Source organism: Xenopus laevis, chromosome 6S (assembly GCF_017654675.1).
Source record: "Xenopus laevis strain J_2021 chromosome 6S, Xenopus_laevis_v10.1, whole genome shotgun sequence".
NCBI lineage: Eukaryota > Metazoa > Chordata > Amphibia > Anura > Pipidae > Xenopus > Xenopus laevis.
Genome location: NC_054382.1, coordinates 43930964 through 43941184, shown reverse-complemented (window position 1 = coordinate 43941184; position 10221 = coordinate 43930964).

The window sequence follows — 10221 nt, the reverse complement described above, 5'->3', positions numbered from 1 at the left end:
AAATTTAGTTTCACATGATTTTTGAACCATCTATGGGCTCAGAATAATTGTCCCAACAGTTTTCGTTTCACGACTTTCAGTTGTTTAGTTGATCAGAAAGGTCAGAAAATCAGTCGGCTAACAATAATATCTTTGCTTGTATTGCCTATTTGACTATATCAATGGTTGACTTTCACTGCTATTACGCTGACATAACTATGGGTGTCTGCAGAGGGTGGGGCAAGTAGGTAAAAATATCACAAGTAAAACATTTACAAATATTTGGTGGCAAATACACAAATCTGGAACTGTTAATACACTTGAAAGAGAGAACTTTTGGACTGCTAAAATGATTTTGGGGTTAACATACTTGATGGTGAAAAGAAATACAGTGTTACCAATGGTAGACCAGGGGTGTCCAACCTTTTGGCTTCCCTGGGCCACATTGGAAGAAGAAAAATTTTCGGGGGCCACACTCGAAAATACACACAAACACTAACTTTTGATTTATTTTTAACATATCTCTGTTTATTAGTTTTCATAATAAAGTATACATGTTTCAACATTGAATAAAGTAAGCAAGATATCATTGTTGCATTACAAACAATATGTCATGTCAGTTTACACAGCTGATCATCTGAAACAATGTTGATAATGAAATGTTGTATTTAACCTTTAACCTAAAAAAATATAAATCATAAAAGTAAAGTTTCGTAACTTTTGTTAAATCGCAATCTCAAATAGTCGTGCTATTATATCTCAGTGATTAGGTACATGTTTTCCTAACTGTATCATTTTGACAATAAAAATGTTCCAAATGGTTCCATTGACTTTTATCTTATGGGTAGGAGTCGGTCTTAACTAAGTCGTAATGGAAAGGAAGAGGACTTTTTAAAATCTTCCCAAGGTTGCCATGTAATGTCATGGTTCTCAACTATCGCTGTTAAATGATGCATTTCTTGGATATAGTTAAGTCTAAATATAAACTGAGGCACAGAGAGAGCCGGAGAAATCCAATAAAGTGCTATAACCCATCCTGCAGCTGACCATATTTGCAACTATAAATAGTTAGCTGATTTGTCAAAACCAGGGGATGGATAGTTCAATCTTTTGATTTATTTTATTGTAATAGTAAAAGAAAAGAGGGTATCATAAACCTAGTGAGATTTTTGACATTGTGTTTGAGAAACTAATGTATCATTATCTGGTTCACTGAAAGTAGCTGCAATTCTCAGTGTATTCTCAAGGCGCTCATCAGATAATTTTTGTTCTAATTTTACTCTTAGGGGCAGCTTTATCAAGGGTCGAATTTCAAAGTAATGGGAGTATTTTTAAACTCCCTTTACTTTGAAACTGGAATTAAAAAAAAGACCAATTGCAATTTATTTTAAAAAATCCATGTTTATAACTTCAGGTGAATAGGCTGTATTCAAATCATTCGAATCTAAGTTTTAGCCCATTTGATCGAATTCGAATCAAAGTATTTGCCCCAAAAAACTTCAATTTCCACTAAATGACTCCAAATAGGTTCTAGGAAGTACCCCATAGGCTATAACAGCAATTCGCAGGTTTAAGATGGCAAATGGTCGAAGTCGAAGTTTTACAGAGACAGTACATTATAAATTTCAATATTCGAGTAGTCAAAATTTTTTCGAATTAAAATTGAATTTTGGCCTATTCGATAGTTGAAGTACACAAAATAGCCCGAAATTCGATTTTTTTTTTACTTCAAACTTTCACTTCAACCCTTGATAAATCTGCCCCTTAGTGTGTTCATTCTTGAAAAAAGTTTCTCACAAATGTAGGCGCTGCATATATCCCTAGCATAGTGGGCAATGCCGCTGAAGAATGCTTACCTGCCTTTGTGAGTAACTGAAAGCTCACTTGTTAAATGCTTTTCCTGCTCTAGGAAGCCACATACCGCACACCCCATGTAAACCACACATGCACATAATTAGCAACCGCGTACATACGCTCTCTGCGTGACATTGCAACATGGCGTTTCCTAGATTGGCAGAAGTTCAAACTGGGCCGCATTCATATCCATCCTGGGCCACAGGTTGGACACCCCTGCTCTAGACAGATCAGTCACAACGCACCCTTCCCACTATAAGATAATCAATAGGAAAGTGAATAATATCCTCTCCACTTGTGCCTTAACAGACACATGGGGCAAATTTACTTAAGGTGAAGTGACTAATGCTGGCGAAAATTCGCCACTGTGACATCATTTCACTAACTGGCGCTGGCGTGAATACACTAGTGAAGGAGATACTCTAGCGCTACTTCGCACTCTAGCGCCAAACAAATTTTTGCTCTGGCGAATGGCCGTAACTAAAGCTAATTTTAGTGCCTTGAGGGCTGCCCTAAAAGAGTATTGATTGGGGCATTAAGTTTTCAGCTAAAAACACAGAACAGAAATGGTTGTAAATTAAAATTAAATCATTACTGTTCTCAATTTATTCCCTTAAGAAGTAAATGTAGAAGCTCTAAGAATCATCCTATGTGGCTTAATACAGAAGTAAAGAAGTTGATAGGGAAGAAGAGAAAGGCATTGAAAAACTACAAATCTGTTGGGACAGAAGTTGCATTTAATGAATATAAACACTGTAATAAATGTTGTAAATCAGCAATCCGGAAGGCAAAGAAAGGAAATGAAGAGTTAATTGTGATGGAGGTAAAAACTAACCCTAAAAAGTTTTTTTAATATATAAATAGTCAAAAGATGCAGGTTGAGAGTGTTGCTCCATTAAATAATGGTTGTGACAGATACAGAAAAGGCAAATGTGTTAAATCAGTTCTTTTCTTCAGTGTATACAATAGAGGAGTCTGTGTTCCCAGGCTCACTTTATAGTTGCACTAATGGCTCAGCTCAATCTAGTCAGTGGCTGACTCAGGATATGATTCTTAAAGCTTTAATAAAAGTTAATGTAAAGAAGGCTTCAGGGCCTGATGGCATACACCCCCGGGTTCTAAGAGAGCTTAGTTCAGTTTTAGACCAGCCTATATCTGATTTTCTCAGATTCACTTTCATCTGGTATGGTGCCTATGGACTGGAGAAAAGCTGATGTTATTCCAATATTCAAAAAGGGATTACGATCTCAGCCTGGCAATTATAGGCCAGTAAGCTTGACATCTGTGGTGGGCAAATTATTTGAAGGCTTGTTAAGGGATCACATTCAAAATTTTGTCCTAGTGAATGGAAATTATGAGCAGCAATCAGCATGGCTTTATGAAGGATAGGTCATGTCAGACAAATTTAATTGCTTTTTATGATTAGGTAAATAAGATGCTGGACAGTGGGGGGGCAGTAGATGTGATCTATTTGGATTTTGCCAAAGCGTTTGACACTGTGCCCCACAAACGACTGCTTTCTAAACTAAGGTCTGTTGGGCTTAATGACACATGGATAGGAAACTGGCTACAGGATCGGGTACAGAGGGTGGTTATTAATGGTACATTCTCTACTTGGAGTAAGGTTCTTAGTGGTATTAGGTCCACTTTTATTTAACTTGTTCATTAATGACTTAGGGGAGGGTGTTGTAAGTGATGTATCAGTGTTTGCAGATGACACAAAACTATTCAGCCCAATTAATTCCATCCAGGATGTGGCATCCTTGCAACACGATCTTGACAAACTGGCAATCTGGACAGCTAAGTGGCATATGAGATTCAATGTTGATAAATGTAAAGTCATGCACCTGGGATGTAAAAATATCCTAGCCACTTATACCATTAATGGTACTGCACTAGACAAATCCATTATGGAAAAGGACCTTGGAGTCCTTGTAGATGATAAACTTGGCTGTAGCAAGCAATGCCAGTCAGCAGCATCAAGGGCAAATAAGGTCTTGAGCTGTATTAAAAGGGGCAGAGAGTCACTGGAGGAGAAGGTCAGTCTTCCACTGTATAGAGCACTCGTAAGGCCCCATCTAGAATATGCCGTACAGTTTGGTCTCCATCACTCAAACAGGACATTATTGAATTAGAGAGGGTACAGAGAAGGGCAACTAAGCTGGGAAAAGGTATGGAAAATCTTAGCTATGAGGAAAGACTGGTCACATTGGGGATGTTCATGCTGGAGAAGAGGCGCTTAAGGGGTGATATGATAACTATGTATAAATATATAAGGGGATCATATAATAACCTCTTTAACGTTTATTTACCAGTAGGTCTTTCCAGCTGACACAAGGTCACCCATTCCATTTAGAAGAAAAGAAGTTCCACCTAAATATTTGGCAAATTGGAGAGACTTCAGATGGGTTTTTTTTTGCCTTCCTCTGGATCAACTAGCAGTAAGGCAGGTTAAAAAAAGTTAAAAGGTTGAACTTGATTGACATGTGTCTTTTTTCAACCTAACTTACTATGTACTATGAGAGCCTTTTACCAGACCCTGAATGTATTAAAGGACCAGTAACATCAAATAAATGTAAAAAAAAAATTGTTAGTATACATTAAGAAAAACACCAAGACAAATGAAACTTTAAAAACACAGTCTTTATTAAGAAATACTGTAACTTACCGAAACTTTGCTTGCGCTCCTCTTTAGAAAGAGATTGGTTGATCCATTGTGCGGTGCTTGATTTCTCCTTCCTTATAGGAGATAGCCAAGGAAAAGTAATCGAGTGCTGCACGATGGATCATCGTCGTGTTGCCTTTTCTGAAGAGGATCGGAAGCAGAGTTTCGGTAAGTAATTACTTAATAAAGGCTTTGCGATTTTAAAGTTTAATTTGTCTTGGTGTTTTTTTTTAATGTATACTAACATTTCTAAATGTTTTTCTGATGTTAGTGGTCCTTTAAACTTGTAACACAGGAATCAAAAAAATACTTTAAGGAAAATGTTAGACCCTAAACATCACCAGCCTGGGTCGCATATAAGGCCTTCATACGCGGAAGCTTAATTAAGTATGCCTCAAGCTAGAAAAATAGAGACTTAAAATACAATCCCAACTAGAAACAGAACTAGATAACGCAGAGCAAGCCAATAGAGCATCGAGGAAATAAGACAAAAGATAAAAGAGCATAGAGGTAAATAAGACAAAAGATAAAAGCATTCCATATAGAAAAAGTAGAGAAGGCAATTTCGAAGGACCAAATATACCTTCTATAGATATGCAATTAAACCTGACAAAATGCTAGCAAACCTACTCAAGACTGACAGAAACAGCAATAAATAAGATCAGGTTTAATAATGGTAATCTATCCACCAATCCGGATATAATAACAGAAACATTTACAAAATTTTACAAACAATTATACAAAACTAAAGAGAAACCTAAAGAGCTAGACTACTAACTAAAGAACTATGGATAAAATGGATAAAGATGTAACATATGAAGAAATAGAAGAAGCAATCAAGATTAGGCTAAGCACCAGGGCAAGATGGCTTTACCTCCCTCTATTATAAAAAGTTTTCAACTCAATTAGTCCCTCAACTTTAGAGATGATTTTTCCACATAACTGCATGGGACCCCATACCCACCAAAATGAATGAGGCACGAATATCAGTTATTCCAAAGTCAAATAGAGACCCACTAACACCAAAGAATTACAGGCCAATTTCATTACTCAATATATATATTAAAATACTAGCTACAATACTGGCAACCCACTTAAAGGGAATCCTTAAAGCAATATTAAATAAAGATCAAATTCGTTTGATACCTATACGACTAACCCCTGATAATATTCGCAAGGAATTTCATAGCCTATGCCAACAAAACCAAGACCCCAGTATGCCTGTTAGCATTGGATATAGAAAAAGCTTTTGACACAATAGACTTGAAGTATCTATTTTCCATTATAGAAACATTAGATTTAGATCATAAGCTAATTAATACACTTAAAGCCTACTATCACCAACCTTAGGCGCAATTGAACCTACCAACCACTAAACCAGCAGAACCCATCAGTATACAAAGGGGAACCCAACAGGGCTGCCCCTTATCTCCAGCCTTGTTTGCCCTAGCAATGGAACCGGTAGCGAGAGCCATCAGAGTAAACATAAACATAAAAGGACTAGAAATTAAGGGTAATGAATATAAACTTTCCATGTTCGCAGACGACCTGTTCATATAACTCATCCCCTTACTTCCCTACAAAATTTAATGAATACATAAATGACTTTCAGCCAGATTTTGGTTTAGCCATTATTCAGAGAAATCTGAAATGCTGCCTTGTAACATATCTAAATCTATGGTAAAACTAATAGAACTGAATTTTGGGTTTCATACACTGACAGATTACCTGCAGTATCTAGGCACCAAGCTTACTGCCTCACTATCTACGTTGTATAAGTACAATTTCCCCCCCCCATATACAAAACTCAAAAGCTAAAACTATGGGACAAGCATCAAATATCCTGGATTGGCAGTATACACTGCATCAAAATAGTACTGCTACCAAAGTTGCTATATCTTTTCAGAACTCTACCTCTAGCAGTACCACAATCAGCCCTCAACAGATTACAATCAGCCACTATTGACTTTATATGGAGGAGTAAACACCCAGGAATTTTCTAAACGTACCATGTTCCTACACAAAGAGGATGGGGGCCTAGCGGTTCCCAACCAGTTGAAACATTACAAAGCAGTCAAGTTAGCCCAATGGGCTCCAGCACATGCAGGACAACAAGCCCCTCTATGGCTACAAATAAAGGACAACCTCTATTCAATTATTCTAGCTCTTTAGCTGCCTAAGATTCCATTCAAGGACTTTGTTGACCCCTCTCCAGTAACAACTACTATGTTACATCTTTGGCAAACCCACAGGAAGAAAAATCATCTAGCGTCATCCCAGGGGCGATCCTGGCCCCTCCGCCGACTGAGGCAGGAGCAGTTGCTGCTGCCCCCCTCCCCCGGGAATTCACTCTTAAAGTACCAGGAGCAGCATTTTTGCTGCCCCTGGTACCTAGTGGGGCGCTGCCGCCTGAAGCGACAGCCTCAACTCGCCTCATTGGTGAAGCACCCCTGCGTCATCCCCATCTCCACTGGACCCGCTAACAAACAACCCAGACTTCCCACCGGGAGATTCTAAACGGGCATTCCCTTGGTGGCTAAGCAACACAGTTACCAAACTGTATTCATTAACCCAAGGAGGTAAACCACTAACCCCAGCACAACTCATGCATATAACCCACCCCCACAGGAAGCATATAGGACTATGCAACTTTTAAACTATGCAAGCAGGAAAGCTAAGTGCTATGAGCATAATACCATAACAACATCTATAGGTGGCCATAAACGCACAGATAATATCATACAAAAACTTTTCTTACTATATTTATTGTGTGTATGGCAGGAGACAAGTTAACCAATATTGGGTATCGATCAGCTTGTCGATCAGCCCATGTGAAAAATTTTGAAGGGCATCCGAACATCAGCCATTGTTAGTTCTGAATCATCATATACAGGTAGAATTCTATTGTTTGTACCTGTATATCTGACAAATCCACTCTACACTTGTGTATTGAAACAAACAATTTTTCCTGGAAAGATCTCTTCTAGGAAATGTTTATGGCCACCTTAAAGGGATCCTGTCATCGGAAAACATGTTTTTTTCAAAACACATCAGTTAATAGTGCTACCCCAGCAGAATTCTGCACTGAAATCCATTTCTCAAAAGAGCAAACAGATTTTTTTATATACAATTTTGAAATCTGACATGGGGCTAGACATTTTGTCAATTTCCCAGCTGCCCCAGTCATGTGACTTGTGCCTGCACTTTAGGAAAGAAATGCTTTCTGGCAGGCGGCTGTTTTTCCTTCTCAATGTAACTGAATGTGTCTCAGTGGGACATGGGTTTTTACTATTGAGTGCTGTTCTTAGATCTACCAGGCAGCTCTTGTGTTAGGGAGCTGCTATCTGGTTACCTTCCCATTGTTCTTTTGTTTGGCTGCTGAGGGGAAAAAGGGAGGGGGTGATATCACCCTAACTTGCAGTACAGCAAGCATGATTGAAGTTTATCAGAGCACAAGTCACATGACTTGGGGCAGCTGGGAAATTGACAATATGTCTAGCCCCATGACAGATTTCAAAATTGAATATAAAAAAAACTGTTTGCTCTTTTGAGAAATGGATTTCAGTGCAAAATTCTGCTGGAGCAGCACTATTAATTGATTCATTTTGAAAAAAAATTTTTTTCCCATGACAATATCCCTTTAAGAAATGATCCCAATGTAGCCTAACAGCCAACCGAGGAAGCACCTGTGTCACTAACAGGGAAGCATTGATAAAAGTGCTACATAGAACTTACCTGTTCCTGGCTTGACTAAATAAAATATACCCCTCATGCGATTCACACTGCTTCAGAGGATGCAATGAAGAAGGCACAATGCTCCACATATGGTGTAATTGCAAAATAGCTTCTACTTTCTGGGACTCTGCATGCCACCTGCTGTTAAAAGTGCTACACACTTCAGTCAAGAAAGACCCCCTGGTTATACTTCTAGGGTGGAAACCTCATAAATTTACAAACTCAGCACATAGGCTATGCCAGCATATTCTAATGGCGGTTAGACTTATCATTGCAAGCCACTGGAAAAAAAAAACCCTTCCCCTGACAACGTTGAAAGCTAAAATAATCAATATAGCAACCAACGAAAAACATACCTACTGTATATGCTACAAAATGATATGGAAGCATATGACAAAATCTGGCTCCCCTGGCTAGCCCATAAAAATGATCCACTGCTCTTCTCCTCTATGCATGCATAAGTTCCCCATTAAGTCAGCGTGAACCCGATGTTATAACACACATTGATATATATGCTCCTAACCAGACAGAATTAGAATAAAGCCCAACGACTTCTTTACAATGTTCGATGTTTGAATTTACCCTTTTTGTTTCTTTTCCCTTTTATCTTTCCTTTTTTCTCTTATTCCAAGTTTCCATTTAGCAATATTCTGTGATGTAATATGTTTTACAGAAAAATGTATTTCCTTAATATACTTTTTGTGGAGCTTGATTTCCATGTAAACTCAATAAAACATTTCAGTTTAAAAAAAAAGAAATACAGTGCAGAGGTTATTATATAATAGTGTGTGGGGAGCTTATAAAATATGCTGACTGATAACTCTGAGCCAATGTAGCCATCCACTTTGCAACAAATCCATGCACTGGGCATATACATTTTAGCAGGTGAGCCTGTGCATCAGATGCAATGGGCAGTAACCTTTGTTTGTCTTACTTACACACTGAATCTACTCACACTTGCACTTAGAGAGTCTCAAACTAGTGAGAAATAGCTAATCTGCTGCAATTCACTTGCTTTTGCCTCTTCATTTACACAGTGTTAGCCTGGGTACATACATACATAGCATATTTTGGAGTGAAAATATGCATTTGTGCTGAAACCCATTCCCTGTTTCGTTACCCAGGCTGACACAGTACTCAGTGGCGTAACTAGATATTACTGGGCCCCACAGCAAATTATTTTTCAGGCCCCCAAAATGTTTAGAGGTTGACTTGTTTCTCCAATATTTATTGAAATTGTATATGAATTAGGGCCTCGTGGGGCCCCTATACCTCCCGGGCCCCCCTGCAGCCGCAGGGTCTGCTTCCTCTATAGCAGTGATCCCCAACCAGTAGCTCATGAGCAACATGTTGCTCTTCAACCCCTTGGATGTTGCTCACAGTGGCTTCAAAGCCGGTGATTATTTTTGAATTCCAGGCTTGGAGGCAAGTTTTGGTTGTATAAAAACCAGTTGCACTGCCAAACAGAGCCTCAATGTAGGTTGACAATCCACATACGGCTACCAAATGGCCAATCACAGCCCTTATTTGGCACCCCAAGAACATTTTTCATGCTAGTGTTGCTCCCCAACTCCTTTTACTTCTGAATGTTGCTCATGGGTTCTAAAGGTTGGGTATCCCTGCTCTATAGTTACGCCCCTGACAGTGCTCTATCAGTAAGAGACATAAGCAAGTGGGTTGAGGTCATGGAACAGTCACATGTGACACTAGCCTTAGAGGGACACATTTGAAGAAAAAAATTTGGAGGAGACATTCATTTGAACCCTCCTTTACACAGAAACAGATACTGATGCCAGAAAAAGATACAAAGTTTCTGAAACTATATTAATTATTAATAAGAGTCTTTTTGGCAGAGAGCCCAGAACACTGAGCATCTGCCCTGAGATACATTTTTAACAATTTAAGATAAGCAATGATACAATTGTAATGAATAAGATGGTCTTAAGCAGGTCTCTTGGGAGAACTGAGACAAGCAGCTTAAAGGGCAA